Source organism: Panicum virgatum, chromosome 5N (genome assembly GCF_016808335.1).
Source record: "Panicum virgatum strain AP13 chromosome 5N, P.virgatum_v5, whole genome shotgun sequence".
NCBI classification, from domain to species: domain Eukaryota; kingdom Viridiplantae; phylum Streptophyta; class Magnoliopsida; order Poales; family Poaceae; genus Panicum; species Panicum virgatum.
Window position 1 is genome coordinate 23,039,637 of NC_053149.1, and position 19,416 is coordinate 23,059,052.

The 19,416-nt window shown below is 43.3% G+C and overlaps 1 long non-coding RNA gene across 2 annotated transcripts; it reads right to left on the minus strand.

Annotated features, from left to right (window-relative positions):
* Nucleotides 1-3,289: 3,289 nt before the first annotated feature.
* On the minus strand, nt 3,290-5,993 carry LOC120676290. Of its 2 annotated transcripts, XR_005675754.1 has the most exons (3): nt 5,424-5,993; nt 4,360-4,668; nt 3,290-3,651 (listed from the first exon to the last, which is right to left on the minus strand). It is a non-coding gene; the product is annotated as an uncharacterized LOC120676290 (long non-coding RNA). The 2 variants fall into 2 exon arrangements; XR_005675753.1 differs by having other exon boundaries at nt 3,290-4,668.
* Nucleotides 5,994-19,416: the final 13,423 nt, after the last annotated feature.

Below are 19,416 nucleotides of genomic sequence, written 5' to 3' on the forward strand. Positions count from 1 at the left end.
GAGAAGGATTCCACGGATAAGCATGGGACCATCATTTTTGAAATACCATGCTCGTTCAATTTTTCTCCAAAGTTAATCATGCTTAGTGCCCCATGCACACACGAGGACTACAACCACCTTAAGGTCCTCTTCCGCAAAATCTTTAGAAGGTTGGTTGAAGATGTACATGTTTATCGTAAACATTGCAGAATTCGTGTGGCACTATTGCACCGACCTTGCAGCTAGCTTCAACAATTGGTGGTGAAACCATGACACATCATCAATGATAGCTGCAAGAACCCTAGGACATAGTTTTCCTTCGGGTATTTTTGGTCACTAAGCATTCTAGGTGGAGATCAAAAAGAACGACAGACAAGCGACGCCTACGAACATGAGCTACACCGACTACAGAACCTTGGAACATCTTGGTGAAGGAACGACTACAAAAGGTGACTTGATCTCCACACACTTGAGTTCTGATTGCCCAGCAATGCAAACTCCAAGTGTGGGGGAGATATGTGAGTACCCCAAGTAAGTTCTTTTCACACCAATTCTTATCATGGTTTGGAAATAGTGTTAGCTATTGCATCCTGCTCTATAAAAAATAAAAAAAGTCCTTTCAACATTAACAAAGCCCTTCTGGGAGGTCGCCCGAGGATTGTCAGGTACGTGCTCATGATTATCTCTCTTTGAATAAAGCCCAGTCATGCTACATGTAACCTTTATCTTTTCATGTATGTTCTAGTTTGAGTGTATGTCTACAAACACATTCATATGTCTTTTAAATTAAGCATGGTGCTTAAGTTAAAATGCCTTCTTCAATTAAATGAGACATGGAGTTAAGTTTGATTGATGAATCTAGAGTTAATACTTGTATAGATTTTGGTTGTGTATGCATAGACTAACCCCTGCAGGAAAGCATCAATTCCAAATGGGTGAGTCATTGAGCTGAATTCAGTGGGAAGTTAAGTCAAGGCATTGGATCCATGTTGCACAACATCATCATGTTGATGCAACTAGAATTAAGCCTTGCTTGAGTAAGTATCATGGTGAGATTAAATTTTAGGTTTAATAAATTTAAGGGCTCCCTGGTTCTTAAAACCAGCAAGGCCGTTATTTTGTTTTCATATTTTTGTTTTTGAATAAAGTACCAGGTACAAGAACAAGTGTGGGGGAGATCTCTCGGAGCTTCGACCCACATCTACTTGATATCTCCCACACTACATGCACAACACCAAATGAACCTGTACGGAAAAGGCTAGGACGGACTCTAGCTCTAGTCGGCGGAACCTTAGGTTTGGTCAATCAAGTTCTAGTCCCGTTCGTTCCTCATCGCGGCAGTTTGTGCACTCTACCCGTCACTCTCCCCAATCTATGAGTTTAAATGATATCCATGACTAATCACTAAAAGTAAACTCAAAGATATCCTCTGGTTGTGTGCTTCTTTATGATTGGCTTGCATACACTTTATTCTTTGCTAAACCTAAACCTATGAATCATATCTTAGGGAACCCATAATTGTTAAATTGTTGAATAGTTAGATATGGTTTGATGAAAGAATCCTCGCTTTATCTGCTTATATGTTTGGGAAATTTTTATAAAAAGAGAAACCTCCATTGCTTTACAACTCCACGTGTTTGTCCTACTGGAGCTATATGTCAACCTTCATGATACAAACTTTATACATATGTGCCTTGTTGTTGCATTGAGCTTCATCAAATTTTGTGACGCTAGTGAGATAGATTCCATATTTGCTTGATCAAGATCACGTACGCACCACAAGCAAAACTTCTATACTAGAAGTTAGCTATTCCATTCCATCCATTCCGCAAAATCCATGGAAATGATCTCTCTCTCCATATTATCCTTCAAATGAGGCATGGGCTATAAAAAAAGAAAAAAAGAGAGAGAGGAAAGATGGCATGCCAAAGAAACATGACGCATAGTGAGCGAGAGAGAAAAGATGGCGTGCCAAAAAAGCACGACCAAAAAGAAGGAAAAATATTGGACACAAGAATGTCCAAGAAAAAAAAAGAAAAATCATATAGCCATGACCTCATGTCATTCAAATAAAAGTAGAGAAGGATTCATGCAAGAGGTGTTTTATTTTGATCATTTGCCATCCATGCTCCACACATGCACAATCTTGATCAGTTTGTATGACCTGTCATCTCCATGGATTCGTTGTTTGATTTTGCAATATATGTGACACATGTGCATGCTTCCTTTTTACATACCATGAGCTCCACATAAGCTATCTTTAGAAGTAGGATGAAAAGAAGCAAGGCCTTGGTAAGGATATATAAACATTGAGTAACATGAGAGAAGTAAAGTTGTGGAGGGGACTGAAGTCAGAACCGTATCATCGCCTCTACTTCTTGATATATAGAAGGAAAGTGGAGGAGACTGAAGTCAGCACCGTTCCGCTCTTCAACTTTCCAAACAATTTATGGTAGACACATCAAAATTCATAGGTAAAGGTGATGCTTAGAATAATATGTTTGCAGGTGTCATATCTTATGGGAGTCAGATCCGCCTTAATCCTAGCCTTTACTCGTGACGAGCAAAGGAATAAGTGTGCGGGATCTTGTTGACGGTCTATTTTGACCCAGTATGACCATCAACTATCGCACAAAATAAAAGCATCAAAGGGAATAAATGTTAGCATATGATGATTTACTGACAAATTTCAAGATGCTAGTCTGGAAATGTGTGTAGGTCAATTTGGGCCAAAAATGCAAAAAACTAGCAAGTGTGATCAGAGGCACGAATTCTCGGACAATCACAAGCAAAAACACTACAAAAAATCTGTTGATCTATGACGATTAAATTTCATCACAGATCACTAAAAAACTGTCATAAAACAGTATCTATGACGATTTCAAATTCCGTCATGTATTGAGCGTCACAGATCACACCTCGTGACGTTCCTTAAAATTTCGTCATGGATTGCTTGATCCATAACGTTTTGAAACCATCATAGAATATCCCCGGGCCCTCAAAGCCCAACCCAAGCTCGTTTTCTATGACGAAAATAAACATCACAAATAGTATAATTTTTCGTCACAGATTCAATTGCTTTGTCACACATTGATTACATGAAGGATGACGTGGCTGGTGATTTGGCGATGACATAGCTGCTGACATGGCAATGATGTGGAATGTGATGCTGGCAAGGCAGGTGATGTGGCAATCGACATGACAGGTGACGTGGCAAGTGACATTAGCCTTGCGGCCCAATTCAGAGTGGGCCTGATTTCAGCCCAACATTTAAGATTAGCTAACCAGATTCAGATTTATAGACAGGCCATTTACCAAAACAAAAGTTTCAGCCCAAAAGTCACAATAATCAATTACAGCCCAAATTATAACCTCATATCAATAATGTTAGCATCCCAGCATCATGACACCATAATAATGGATCACATAAAGTTCTTTCCATGTATCAAAACTAGCAGTCTAGCATTGCAGGATAGAAGACAACAAAATACAAGAACATATAGAAGAAATCATTGGTAACCACCAGCAGCAACTATGGATGCAAATACTTCCTTTTCACCACCTATCAGTATTGATGAGAGTGTTGTGGCAGCACATTTGGCTACCAATGATTTCTTCTCTGCGAGGCTTCTCTTCTATTCTAATTGCCAGTTCTTTAACCCTTTAAATCACCTGCACAAATTAATGTCAATGCATAGTTAACTTTTGAGAATTGCAGGGAATCCAAAAGATTGGCTGCTCAAAAGAAAGATGGTAGTTACAAACATACATGTCTCTTCAAAGTAAATTGAAGACAAACATTTTTATTTGAAGTTTCGAATATACTACATCAAATAAGGAGCTCTGGTTGATAAGCTTCAAACATAAAAACGTCAACAAGCTGATATGAATGGTTCTTTTATATGTTCTAATGTACAAATGACATCATCTTAGTCTCACATTGGCATGGATAAGATAAAACTATGTTCCATAAAAGCTATGTTACTAGACCTCATAAAAGCTATAATTGCATTGAGCTATCTCCATATATCATTTTTGCACATGGCAACCTAGTTACTCTTGCACATTTAGGAATGCCGAAGCAGGTTATTTGATTAGCAAGAGACATAGCTGCATGAAAATAACATGGGACAGTAAATTAAAACATGCGAAGTCTGCAAGTTGTTCATCTTTTCTCAGAATCAGGTTAAAAATTGACCATATGTTTTATCTCGTATGAATAATCGACAGATTTTCCAAGTCACATAAGATGCCATTTATTCAACATTTTTGTGCGGCCACAGCAACCTCAGCATGCATGCACATGGAATTAGCCAATTAAGTTCGGAAGCATTCCAAAAGAAACAAGGTCAAAGACAAGAAAATGTTTTGTTCACTTACACTAGCAGCAAAAGCAGCAACAAGGATTTAGATTTGTGCTGGATCCTCCTACACGAATGCACAAGCACATTGCAGATCTATAGTGCATAGCAGAGAAGATGGATTTTGATTTGCATGTCTGATGGATTCAGTCAGACGTTTCAACGAATATCTAGCATGCAAATTATTAGAACAAAGATGTAGTATCTACTCGCCTGGGAGGGGTGGCACCCCAGCTCCTCACACGGTTGCGAGTAGCAACTCTGGCCTCCCCAGCACCATGCAATAGATTGAATGCTTCCAAAGAAGTTAGAGGACATCAGCAGCACCCTGCAATAAACTCATTTTAGTTATCATCAAGTGAGCTAAAGTGGTCATCATGACACATGCTGAAGACAACCAAAAGCACCTCGAAAGTATGCTATTCACCACAGTAATAGAAGCTAGGAAACCTACAAAACTAGAGATGACCAGACCATTCTTACTCCTAAATCTGACAAGATCTAATTACAGGGATTTGATATGCATTGGTACTTGATCGATTGTTCCCAAGTGCTATTATAATATGGAGTACTAATCAAAATAGACAAAGCATGCCTCTCAAATTGGTAGCTATAGCAACTGAGCAAAGCTATGGAGCTACACACGTCAAACACCTGCTATGCATATATAAGTATCAGACAACTAGAACAAAGATTACTAAATTAAAGGGCAAACTAATTACTGTAACAAGTAGAAAGGCAAAACAGTCAAAGCAAGATTTAATGACTACTACTAAAGATAAAATCTGAAGCACACAAACATACTAATCCTAGAGCTGATGGTTCATATCAGTCATGGATAATGTCCCTCCAAATATTCTAAGCAATAAGACAAGCAGTAGCTGTATACTCGTTTTTTATGTTAGAAACTAAGTACGCACGGTAGGATATTAGCAGCAGCAAACATTAAGATGTTAAGGAAATAGAGTAGTAGCAAACAATAGGAAATATAGCAGCAGCTAGGTGCGACAAATCTCTCAGAACTTCAGATCGAAAAGCAATTTAGAGGCAAAGAGCTCACGCATCAGGAAGCAACCGTTTTACCTGTTCTTCTTGACTTCTTGTTGTTCCTGCAGATGGCTGTGCCGCCGGGGAGGGAGAAACCACCGCACGGAAGGAGAGCTGCATCGAGCCGACTTGCTGCTCAGGGAAGAAGAGTCTGTGCCGTCGCCTGGAGAGCTTGCGAGCAGCCAGGCCTCCTGGATCCGCGCCGCTGGAAGCCAAGCTCGACAGCTTGAGCCGCCGGGGAAGAAGCCCGCAGTCTCGATTCGCGCCGAACCGGAGAGGAAGAAGCACCGCCTGCTCTTGATCCGTCACCGCTGCGCCGAATCTGGGTCCGCGGCGGACGGATCTTGGCGCCTGCCACTGCCAGCCCCCATGGCCGGGTGTTGCGCCCCACACCCCCCCCCCCCCCCGCCCGCGCATGGCCTGGAGTCAGAGGAGGAGGGCATGGGTGTGTGCAGCTCAGGAACGAGGAGGAGGGCATGGGTGCGTGCAGCTCAGGAACAGGGAGGCGGAGGAGCAGGATGCGAGGAGATGAAGGAGCAGAGTGCGGAGGAGAGGAGGCGCGAGGAGCCGGGATTCTGAGGAGCGCGACGAGTGGGAGACGAGGAGCTCGGGGTTTAGCTCCTTTTATACTATGGGAGCGCAATGATGACCGTCAGATTAGAGATCAATGGTCTGGAACAATTGGGCCTTGTAGAGCGACCCAAACACAGCCCATATTATCGTAGCTTAGTGTTTTTCTTTTTCTTTTTTCTATTTAAAGCACTTTTGTGAAGTAGCTTTCAAAAAAATATATCATAAATATCCAATACACTTTTAAAATATACTAGACAACATTGAAGTTGTCATGTAGGAGCCCGCCTAAGCCCGGCCCGGCCCGCGTTAGAGGGGAAGATTAGCAAAGCGGGGATAAAATGAATAAAAAAAGCAGCAGAATACGAGAAGGATTTCTTTTCAAAAATTTGATTATATTTGGTATTTTCTATCATTTAAATGAATTTCTGCGGGCTTATAGAAAATAATTTCATGTTGAACTATGGGTACCTCTAATAATATTTAAAAAATTCACAAAAAAATATATTTAGACTTATAGTGTTACATTATAACCAATATGTTTGAGATAAATGAAAATTTTAGTTATCTTATAGGGGCAATTCTAGCTTCTATCTTCCAATTACAACATATTAATTATAATAATATCTACATTTACTCAGAAAATTTTAAAAATTTACATGACAACATAATAAGGGTTCATAAGCTTGTCATAAAAATTTCAAATGGTTTTTGTAAAGTGAAACTATACATTATTCACAGATGGATACATCTCTCACATAGTTTCATATAGCTCAAGTCAAACTTTGATGTTTGTACACCATAAAGTCTTCCCTTGCTCATATACACCTCAGGATTGGATGTAGACTTACATTTACTCTCCGAGTAACATTAGTGAATTAAAATTGCCACTTTGTTGTGCAAAAAGTTTAGTTTTCTATTTTTTAAATAACTAATTAAGCACCCCGAGAAAGTAGCTTACAAAATATAGCAACTAACATACAAACAAAAGCCACTAAATAAAAGACCATAATTTTCGAAACAAATAGAGACAAGAACCATCAAATTTGGAGTTCTTATGAGGGAGAAATACCAATTACAAAATTCAATTACGGATTAAAAAGAAAAATATAACTTATATGTATGTTCTTCACTACAGGGCTATGTTACAAAATACGTTATAAAATATTCAATAATAACGTCACAAGTGGACTCTCAGCGTAGTGGTTGGGCGTTGGGGGTCTTTATCCCCGTGTCCTGGTTCGAAGCCTAGGTACTCTCCCTATGGTTTTTTTTATCTCCGAATTAAGACAGCAGATACTTTGTATACAAAAAAATAATACCCGGATTCATCAAAAACGAAGCTGCAGTGCAGAGGTAAGGCGTTTGCTTGTTTTATTTTGAAGACCTGATTTCGATTCTCGCTAGCATCTACTTAATTTTTTTATTTTTCCAAATTAATACATGTACCCTATATGCCAGACCCATTGATGAATCGAGGTGCAGAAAGTGGTATTGTGGCCTAGTCTACTGTCAAAGACCAGGTTTCAAACGCTGTGTATGGTTTTTTCCATTTTTTTCGTAATTATATTATTCCCTCCCAATCGCACTAGCGGCTCGGCTCATTAACACCAATGTTTTTTTTTAAAATGGGCAGGAGCACTTGTGCGCGACGTGGCCCAGCGGCTCGGCTCGGCCAAACATTCGGCGTGCACGGCGTGCAGCGCTGCGGAAACAGCCTAGCACCAGCAGCTGGTGGGATCGTGCATGCACAGGCGTAGGGCAGCAATACTTTGGTTTGTAATCTATCACTTTCGTGATGCAGTTAAACAACTATTGGATCAATTGTTTCGATCTTTGTTTCCATTTAGTTTTATATATTGCGGGATTGCCTATTCTATCACTCTACTCTAGTGCGACATCAAGTCCCTCTACTTATTATTTAAGGACACGTGCAATTACACATTATATATGGAAACCATATGAAAATATTCAAATGTTAACAATAACATATTTTCCTTTGCCTCAGCCACAGTAAAAAAAATAATGCAGACCTAGCTCGCAAGGGGGCCCCACTCAGCACCCTACGTGCTGCGCTAACTAGGCTGCTGACCAGCCTCGCAAGTGGGCCCCACTCGATAGACCACGTGTGCGCTGACTAGGCTGCCACATAAGCATCAAATAAGAGAAGAAAAAACTTAAATAAAAATGATGAATGTCAAAACAAACAGTTAAAATAACTATGACGATTTCTATGACATTAATGTTAAAACGTCATGTTTTGTGGGCTCAATTATGACGAATTCGATAAAACATCACTAAGTTTTGGGCCTAGAGCCCATACCTTCAAATTCATGACGAAAATCTGAAAATTGTCATGGATTGTGTGCAATTGTGACGCTTGTTTAAAATGTAATAAAATTTTCGTCATAGATCATCATATTTCTTTTAGTGAAAGGACCCACTTGACAACCTCACATGAGAAGTAAACACAGACCATGAACATGTCATCAATCCAAGGTGACACCTTCTCGACGAATCAGGCGCGTTCATGAGGATCTACGGGCCTACCAGAGATAGCAAACTGTCTTAAGAAGGGCCCACTCACCCATAACCGACCTTGAGAACTTCCAAGCAACTTCCTGGACGAAATTGGTGTCGTTTAGACACTTTTACGAGTCGGCCGAGTATGGTCGCCCGACCTAAGGTCAGTGCCTCTTGAGCCCATCTTCCACGTGTCGGCTCCTTGTGGCATCCCAAAGGCGGTTCCTCATGATTGGCGGTGCACCTCACCACGCGAAGGCCCTTTTCCCCCTCTATAAATATGAGGGGAGGGGGTAAGAATAGGAGCATCTCACACTTGCACTCTCTTCTCTTTTTTGGAGTTTAGAGTTCTCTTGTAAGAGTTAGGGGGTAAAGGTATGCAGGAGGGGCGCCGGAATGTCGGTGCTCTTCTCCATCTAGTACCTCTACGAGAGTGAGGGGGAGTCGGGGAAAGTGCCAGACCTGTCGGCACTCTTCTCCGTTTGTACCTCGACGGATGATTATCGGTCTGTAAGTGTTCATGACTTACTCAGTATTCATAATTTCATAATTATCTGTCCAATTCAGTTAGTAGTTCTATGTTGTTTATTAGATTGAGTGTCTACTAGTATTATAGTAGTTAGCTCTAGTCTAAGGCTCCTAATAGAGATGGATGTCCTTGCGCAAGACTAGAGTTAGTAAACGATAGTGTAGGCGTGGTACCTGGGCTAGACTTTATCATTGGATTGTTGTGCCTCCCACGATTTGTAGAGGTAGCTGTAGGTGGTGACAACCCTGTTTAGTGAAACCGTAATCGTCCACATTAGGTTGCATGATAGCAGCCTATGCCGGAACTTCTAGTTTGACCAGGCAAAGTCGGCACCCAACGTACGTAAACAGCTGATTCTTATTCTAATATTACCTTGAATCTGAAAAGTCCTCTCAGCCCCTTACCTCTTCCTTAGTATGGTGTCCTTGGACCAATTCAAGCCTTAGATGACATACTCATGTTCCATGCGGATACGATACCCCGGAATACTCTTGGGTGAAAGCTCCGACGATTCCGTGCGCTTGCAGATTTCATTCGTGATGCTAAGAAATGTCAACAGAACCTGAATAGGAAACATGAAATATTCCGGTGAAGGCTGTTCAGGCTCCCAACCGCTCAAGGCGAGGGATGAAATGTGAATAAGCCCCATCAACCAGAGCATATAGGTATGATCCAACTTACTCGATGTACATATGGGTGGAGTAATATGCTGTGCGCAGGGTACCTGCAGGGGTGGATATTGATGGAACTCCTAATCCACGAAGCCTCAGTTTTAAGCTTTGCTTGAGGATGAGCAAAAGTTTAAGCTGGGGCGGTGTTGGCGGACATTATTTCCCATTCTAACCATCAACTTCTCATGAATAATTTGAGATTTTGCACTATGTTCTATGCATATTTTTAATTTTAATAAGTTCCACAAGTTTTGGATGAGTTGTGCTTGCACGAGATCACAACCCAAAAATGAACGAAATTGGATAAGTCCAGGCCACCCGGTCTCGACCGTGCCGGCCGGCCTGACACCTCAACATACAGGGATACACCCTTGTTACAAGAGCAACGTGACATGTTCACAATGCCCCTAAACCAGCGATTGGCACTTGATTTTGTCAATGGACCCGGAAGGCTTGGGCAAGAACCAAAAGGGCCCACAAGTCAGCATCCACAGGAGCAAACATCGATGATACCCACCCTAGGAGCAATCACAAGCCTTGATTTATAATGTTGGTGAAATGAAGGTCCAACAGGCTCCGGAGGCAGGCCGCCCGTCGTCCCCCCAGTTCGCCTGGCCTAAGAAAACGGAGTTTGGACCAAGTACCAGAAGAACCGACATCTAGAAGCAATCAAGACCGTCCCACAAAAAGGCGGTGCTAGGTGGCAGCACCCCTAGGCCATCCAGCCTAGGGGAGGCCTCCCGGCCCCACTTGGCAGCCCCTGGTGATGCCCTTTCGCGTGGAGTTGAAGCCATGTAAGGGGTAGCTTACTCTTGCAGCTACCGGCCAATTTCCGACCTCTAGTTGCTATAAATAGGACCCCCATCCTCAATTCTAACACACACAACGGAGTTCACTCTTCTCTTCATTTTTAGAGTAGGTTAGTAGTTGGGAGTTAGAGTCAAGTCGAGCTTGTCTCGGCCTCTCGGGGATCCAGAGTCGTCATCGGAGCTCGGTATAAGCTCTTGTATCTTTTCCTTTGACTTTATCAATATAAGTAATCTTCTTTATTTACTTTGAGTCAGATTTACATTCCGCAAGTTATTTATCTTTCCGAGTACGAGTAATTGTCTATGGAAGCAATTCCTCTATTTCAGTTTAAGTTATCTATCTTATTTGTCGGAGCTTGTCTTATGGGTTTCCTCACCTGGACTAGTGAGCTCAAGTTAGTTCACTAGGTTGAGGGGGATTTCTTTTGAAGGCCTCAAGAGAAATCCAAGTACTGAGTGTAGACTTGGTGCTTGACTCAGTGCTAGCTAGAAAGTGTGTTCTACCCCACGGCACTGTAGTGGTAGTTGGCAAGTAGTGATAGCCTTGTCTGACCTTCGTAGTGGACCACATTCGGGTGTTTTCATAGCAGTAGTTTCCGACTGTCGTTGGACTCCCTTCTCATCCCTGTTTGAGTCCTTCTCTGAGGCTGCCGAAGTGAGCTCCAGGTTCTCGACATCAAGGAAGAAGCTTAGGTATGTTCTAGTGAGGCTAGCTCAGTACTTTAGAAGTGTATCAGGTTTCCTTTCTTGCTCGTTGTCCTCCAAGCTGCTACCTGTTGGCATTTCATAGCGCAATCACTAGGAATGGGGTTGTTAAGCTCGTCCCTAGCAACGGCGCCAGAAATGCTAGGTTGGTATGTCTTAATGTTTAAAGAAAGATCCGCAAGCACACGGATATACCGCTGTAGCATTTCACCTGGAAGTATTCAGGGTATCGTTATTTATATTTTTTGCAAGGGATGGCTAGGTTATGTAAAGATATTTACTAGTTACAAAACTATGACATTATGAAATAAGGTGCAGACTACTAATTATACAGGGGTAAGTGATAAATAAAGGATAATCGGGGTAATGTGACACACACAGACCAGCCAACTCTCATGAATAAAGAATAAACAAGCACAGCTAAGGTTAGTGGGAGCATAGGCAAACAAATCCTAGTATACTATTCATGTTAGCAGATAAGTTATGTTAGCCACATGCTTAGAACTACAGGTGCTAGGAAATTAGGGGCATCGGGGAGAATGACCCGCATTGGAGAACATCCAGTTCTGTTTCATCTTTGCATGAACTCCTACACGATACCCGAACATCGGGGAGTACGCTAACCGAGAAGCAGTTTCCTAGCGGACCGACAGGGCTGTCACCACCTGCGGTCTACCCTAGTCAAACCGTGGAGCACTGTCATATCCGAGGGATCCTGCATACCTGGGCACCATGCCCGCATATGAGGTCACTACATTAGTACCCCCGGGTCCCACACCCTTCCGATGGACAGGTAAGATGCTAAGGCAAGCCCGAAAGCACAACGAACCGATATCCTTACCCAGACCATCTGGTCTAAGCAAGCAACTAGTATAACTTGATAAAGCATAGATCAAGGCTAAGCAAGCTAAGAACATATCAAGATAACCAAGAACAAACTCAGTATAAATAGCATAATGAATGTCGGAATACAAAGCCATACCAGAGGCCGAGGATTGTTCGCTGACCCCGAGGACGACTGAATTCGCTGAAGAGATGAAGTACTAGCCTAGCTCCACTACCCTAAGGAGTACTAGTCACAAGAGAGTGTGAGAGAGAGGCCTTCTAGTGGTGTGTGTGATGTGAGAGAGAAGAGGCCCCTTTTATAGCTTGGATAGGTTGGTTCCCGCCATCTCCTTGTATGGAAACATCAGCCACCGACTTCATCAGGATAAGATCAGCCTTCCCGCCAAAATGCACCTGGACAGGTGCTTGTCCAGGTTCGGCCGAACCATGGGTTCGGCCGGCCCCACTTTGCCACCTCTGGCCACCGTCTTTCTCTGGTACACTGCCTGGTGGGCCCTGATGTTGGTACGTCGTTGCCAGGGCTTCGTTGGTCGGTTAGGTCTGGTTTGTGGGCCTCTTTTGCATGTGTTACGTAGGCCACGATCTTCTGCGACTTTATCTACGTATTCTTCGTGTTTTCTTCTTATTCCAGACTTGTGCTCCAGAAAACATAAATCTTCGAAAACAATTGTGGAGCTAGGTTAGTGATACAAATATGCAAGTAAGGGGTATGGTTTTCCTTCTTTATTGAGTATAGTTGACGGTCATATTTCGCACTTAATGACCATCAACAACACCACCAAGCTAGCCTTTTGCTTGTCCCGATCAAAACAAGGCGCTTGTTGTTGATCAGGAGTTGCTATGATGTTGAATTTCCAACTCATACTTAGGCACAACCAAATGCTTCTTACCTTGATTTTGAATAAGTTGGCCTTTGTTCTTTCCTCTTACCTTACTCCTATGGAGCTTATAGCTTCACCTCATCTTTGGCAGTTGAGAGTCAGAACGGTATTATAGAGTGCTCATATTTTTTTCTCTTTAGTTCAACCATCAATCCGGAGGTTTTGTAAAGTTTTTTAAAAGAAATTTATAAAGTTCCTCGGATGATCTCTTAGATCGCTCAATGTGTATAATTCCTTACCAAGGCTTTTTATTGTGCCTTTCTTCCTCAACCTATCTCTAATGGTTGTTTTTGTGAAGTTGTAGGTATGGAGGATTGAAGGCATACCTGCTTCTCATATTTTGCTAAGTCAAAAACCGGATCCAAAGGAGAAATAAGTCATAAACCTTGATCAAGATGTGCAAGTGTGTGGATATTTTGGGTGGATGGTGTATGAACTCCTTTGTATGAACCTTCTCTCTTTTTCTTTTCTTTTTGGATAAGGGGCTATCTTTTCTCTTTTTTTTTGACATGCCTAAGCATGTGGCATACCGTCTTTGGGTATGCATATTTTATTTCTCCCCTTTTTTTGACATGTCGGAGCATGTGGCATACCTTTTTTGGGTATGCATCTTTTATTTTCTTTTTGCATAGCCCCATATCCTTGATATGTTTTTGAGAGAGAGGTGCCATACATAGACATGGAGTTTTATTTTGTGGATGGATGGGTATGTTGCTTACCTCTAGTGTAGAAGCATAGCATGTGGTGAAAACGTGTACGTGATCTTGATCACGAGAGTATGAAATGAATCTCACTAAGGGTCACAACAATTTGACAAAGCTCAATGAGATAGCAAGCTGCATATGTGGAAGGTTTTGCAATGAAAACAACATATGGCTTTGGATAGGAATTTCATATCATCGAGGAACTTTATTATATTTTTGTGTTTTTAAAATTAAATACTCCGGAAATCAAGCATCACATAAGAGAAGATCATAGCAACTCTACTTAACCATGTCATAGCTCACAACAACTTAGATTCGGATCATGCTTTTCGCTACCCACAAGTTTCAAGTTTAAGGTTTGAACTTTTAAGCTAACGAACCCAAAACTAGGTAGAGCATAAAATTGTAACTAAGCATATGAAGGAAATTAACAAAGCAACTATTCATCATCTCAACAAGGAAAACTCACACCATGCTTACTACACATATTAAAGAAATATTTTTGGTGTTTTCTAAGTTTTGCAAATTTTTATTTGTTTTTAGTTATGCAAATTTTTATGGATTTTCTAGGTTTTGCAAATTTTTATGGGTTTCATGCAAGGTTATGAAAGCAGTAAAGATAAATGATACAAGTTACCTCTCGTGGGGGTCCTCCCCCAAGCTAGCTTCAGGCTCACTACGGCTGGCAGGATGTAACGAACATGGCACCATTGATGCCATTTCGAGTGATTTTGGTGATCGAATGACAACACAACACTTGGACTAATATGATTGTTAAGATGATCATTCTCAGGCTTTTAGGTTCAAGTGATGACAAAGAGAAAGAGAAAATAGGCGTAGCAAGGCCCGAAGGGCAGCCCCTACGGGGGTTCCGCTACCCGGTTAGCGGACGGGGGTCGAGGGGGAGCCGCCCCTCGCGGGTCTCAGGGCAGCGCCCTGAAAGCTCTTCGATTCAGGAGCACCGGAAGAACCGACGCCAGGGCATCGGAGCATCCGATGGTAGTCGGAAGAACCGACGCCTTGATACTTTGGTGCAGAAGGGAATCGAAGCCAAGTCAGCCTATAGGCACCGGTTGAACCGACGGTCTAAAATAGGGCATCGGTGCAATGGCCGTCCTTTGTACCAGAGACGATGTCAAGTGCCCAGAAGAAGTTTCTTCAGCACCGGTTCAACCGACGGTGCATCGGTGCATACCACCGGTGTAATGACGTCAGCGTCCAGGAGAAGATTCCTTCAGCACCGGTTGAACCGGTGAGGCATCGGTACAAAGCATCGGTTCAACCGGTGGTCTCTGCGTCAGACATCAGGAGTCCAACGGCTACTTCGTGTTATGAGTGACCGGATGAACCGACGCTACCCTGCCAAGAGGCATCGGTTCTTCCGGTGGTACGCAGATTTTCAGCTAACCGTTGGAGCAACGGCTACAAGACTTGGTGGCCTATATATACGCCTCACCCCGGCCATTTGAAGATTGCTGGAGTTGCTGGACATCCCACACACACCCAAGAACATCTCCAAGCCATACAAAAGCATCAAGATCATATCCTTAGCCCTTAGCACACTTTGAGAGTGTTGTGTAAAGGATTAGCTCTTAGTGAGTGAGTTTGCAAGGCTTAGAGCCTTTGTGCTGTGGTTCATTAGTGAACCAAAACAAGAGCTTGGTGCGCCGGCACCTTGGAGCGTGGAGCTCGCCGGCAACGTCATCGACCCTCCGACTTGGTGTGGAGCGGCGACGACACCTTTGTGCGGGGGACGTGGAGACCCCCATCCTTTGTGGAGAAGCTCCTTAGTGGAACCCGGGGCCAAGGTGACCGTGATTGTGTTCACGGAAGACTCTTAGTGAGTGCTACAACAACGTGGATGTAGGTGTGCCTTTGTGGCTAACCGAACCACGGGATAAACACCCGCGTCAAGAGTTTGCTATCTCCTATCCCGCTCTTTAAGCTTCCGCATTTCATTCTAGTAATTTGTATGCCTTTACTTTCATAGAATAGTTTCTTGATAGAAAAGGCTATAGGTTGCTAAACTCTTTTGGGATAGGGGTTTTACACTAGAACAACCTAGTTGCACATCTAGATAGCTTGTTTTAGTTTAAGCTTTGTGCAAACTAGTTGGAGCCATAGGTCTAAGTTTTTATTAGAGCCTAATTCACCCCCTCCCCCTCTTAGGCTAGAGCACCCGATCACTTTCACAGGAATTGAAACCCGTCCAGCGGCAGTAGGCCCTCCACTCCTCCTGTCGCTGCAACTACAGCTGCTCCATGTCGTGAGTCTCTCGCCAGTTTGATGCTGCCATGCTTGGGATGTATTGATGTGTTGGTGCAGAGTCTCTTGTATGTTGTCGCTCTGCACCTGCAGCTCACCTAGTTGCTGGGTGATGGTGCCGAAACCTCGGGACAAGGCCGTCTGTCTAATGAGGTTCAGGGCTCCGCTGGAGCTAGAACTGGTGGACCGGCAACCTGGTGCCTGCCGTGCCCACTCCTCAGTGCTGGCACTGTGCCATGACGAACTACCGGCCTCATGCTGATGTGAGTGTTGTGGCTGCTGAGGTGGTGATGTTGGTTCTGCTTCCCTTGTGGTCCGGCTTCTTGTCATCCTGCTAGGTAAACCAGAAGACCTATGCCTACGAGCTCCCTCTCGTGGAACGAGAGGGATGGTTAGCGAGTGGCAATTATACAAATGGAACTCCACATTGGGTAGCGGAATCTCATTTGTATAGCCCAAGTAGAAGAAAATCAAAGAGTCATCCGTGCCTTTCTTGAGTGTGTGACTTTGGATCAGATAAGCCTCGTCGATATACGCACAGTTGCCCTCAATGAAAGGAATAGAATTCCCCTCTAAGGCACCGATACATGTTGTGATACGAGTAATCAAAGTAGTGCACTCAATAGGACCCGTCATCTTGAAATTCGAAAGTCATTGCTTAACCAAAGCTTGAACGGGGGAGATTTTGATCTTGTTGACCATGGCATATAGAATGAGCAACTCATCATTGCGCACGGGTCGGACATCATCTCTAGGAAAGAGAGTAATGGCTAACCTCTTGTGCATGAACTGAAGAGTCAGATTATGAATATCGTTCCACCGAGGTGCAAACTTGCCATGGACAACTTGACCCGAAATCTGGCCCCAGAACGCATGACGATTAAAACCGCGGCAAGCTTGCTCAAGAGTAATTGGCCAGCGTTTGTGGAAATCGAGGTGGTTGGAAAATGTTTTCCATGAAAGCAAATATTCTTTCCCGAAAAGTCAAAAATAAACCCCATTTTCCACCTCCTGAAGAGTGCCGAGAAATTGGATGGTGAGGAGTCGAGAACCATACTCCAAAACAGGAATGAAGTTATCATATCCAATTTCATGCCAAACGTTAGAGAAGTCTTCATACATACCTATTTTGATGAGGAGATCCGGATCAAACGCTCGGGTGTGGACGAAGCTTTGGTTCTTGAGGATGGCGTAGCCTTGTCGTTCACGATCATCTCACAAGTCGAGGTAGGAGCATCTTCTGCGTCGATCTCTATAACCTCGGCTTGCGGTTCGGCTTGCATCTCTTCATATTATTCTTCTTCCTCATAGTCCATCGTGCTTGGTGTAGGCGTAGGTTCAGGAGTGTACGAGCTTGAGCCACTCCAAGAATGGGATGAACTTCCACCCGTCATCTTCTTGAATGCACCGGAAACCTTCCGCCCTAAGCCTTTCATGGTGGAGCAAAAACAAACACGTACAACTCGAAATGAGTTACGTTAGTGAAATCGAAATGAATGTTCTTACCCGCGAGTTGTTCCTTCTTTCCTTGCAGCAAAGAAATGAGAGAGAGAGAGGTTTATCAAAGTTGAGCAAAAATCCAATGAAAACCCGAGAGCAAAGTTTGAGAGAGTTTGAGAGGGAGTGAGTGAATGAGAGTTGAGTGTGAGAGCTCAAAACTCACCCCTCGGCCTCTATTTAAAGGGATAATGGCCGGGCACTGTAGGAGGAGACCAGCCTCAACGGCTAGTGATCGTTGGAGAAGGATGGGTCCACTAGCCGTTGGCAAGGGGCCGGCTGACCCTAAGGTTCGGCCGAACCCTAGGTGGCCCACCCTAATGACAGCCAAGGCCCACTGCCCTTCTAACGGTCATATTCTTTTTAAACTTTGGTGCTGGCCAAACTTTGCTTCGAAAAGATGTTTAAATTTATTTTTCAATGGATTTTAATGCTCGGAAATGTTTTTGGATTTTTGTGAAAATAGAAAAAGTGCTAGAAAAGTTTCTAGCATGCATGAGTGTTTGAAAATTCAAATATGCAGTGAAAAAAATAAAAAAAAGTCGAGAAAAGCGAAATGGTGAAAAGTAAATATGAGATACGTACCGATTTACCTTCGGCAAGGACTCATCATTTTGAGTCGGGACCTTTCTCCTGTTTTGGTTATCATTGTTCGGCTCGTCCTGGTGAATTGGACGAGGATGAACTCGCGACCTTACGCCACACTTTCTTTGTTATTTTTGTGGATCGTGTGGTCATAGGATCTTGATTAGGAGAAGTCACTTCGGCTTTTTCTTGTGTCCTTGGCCCAGATTTGATGTTGATCATTGAGCATTTTTCCTTCTTGGGCCGGAATGGGAATTTTTCTTCTTTCCCATTGATGTTGAAGAGGATTTCTCCAGCCCCTACATCGATGTGAGCTCCAGCAGTGCTCAGGAATGGTCACCCAAGGATAAGCGGTGTTTCTTTTGATATTTCCATGTCGAGCACTACGAAGTCAACTGGGATGAAGTAGTTTCGGACTCTGACTGGAACGTCTTCAGCGATTCCCTCTGGATAGCGGACTAAAGAGTCTGCTAGCTGGAGGTGCATTGGTGTTGGCGTCAGATGCGTGAAATTGAGCTTGTCGAAGACGACCTTGGGCATTATGCTGACGCTAGCCCCAAGGTCGCACAAGGCATTGCCGAAGTGTTGAGTGCCAATCGAACAATTGATTGTTGGGCATCCCGGGTCTTCTCTCTTTTTCAGAGGTTGGTTGAGGATAGCAGCGCTACATTCTTCTATAAGCTTGACAACCTCCATTGTGGGCAGCGGTCGCTTGTTGTTGATGATGTCCTTGATGTAGCAGGCGTAAATTGGTACATGCATCACGTCCAACAATGGGACGTTGACATGTATCTTCTGGATCATCTCAACAAAATGAGTGAATTGTTCATCCACGGTGGTCTTTCATTTCCGATTGGCAAATGGGAGGAAGCTCATATCGAAGGATTTCCGTGGAGTTTCTTCCTCGGGATCTTCAGAGTCATCATGTTTTGGAGATTCTTCCTCCTCTTCTTGTGCCCTTGCTGCTTTCTCTGCATGGTTAGGATGTGGTGGATCACGAGTGGACTTGCCACCCCTCGTGGTCACCGCATTTATCTTTTCTGAAAAGGAAATAGTAGCAGCTACTTGCGCAAGTTGGGTTTCTATCATTTTGTTGAAACTGAATTGATTTTTAATTGAAGAAGAAAGATTTTCAACTTTAGCATTTATACTTTCCAAAATTTGAGTTGAAATTGTTACCTCCTCCTTGGAATTGTGGGTGTTCCTGATTCCACCCTTTACCTCCTTGTGGATGGAACCCGGTGTTGTTGTTGTTGATGTAGGCTACGTTTTCACGGGTCTCGGGGCAGTCATTCCTCGAGTGTCCACCGTCACCACAAACCTCACACATTAAGTACGAGTTCATGGCATGGACGGGAACGGGCATATGTTGCCGGTTCCCTTCTTCGAGTTTCTTCAGTAGGAGGTCTAGCTTGGTGGCGAGCATATTCGTTTCCTTGATAGT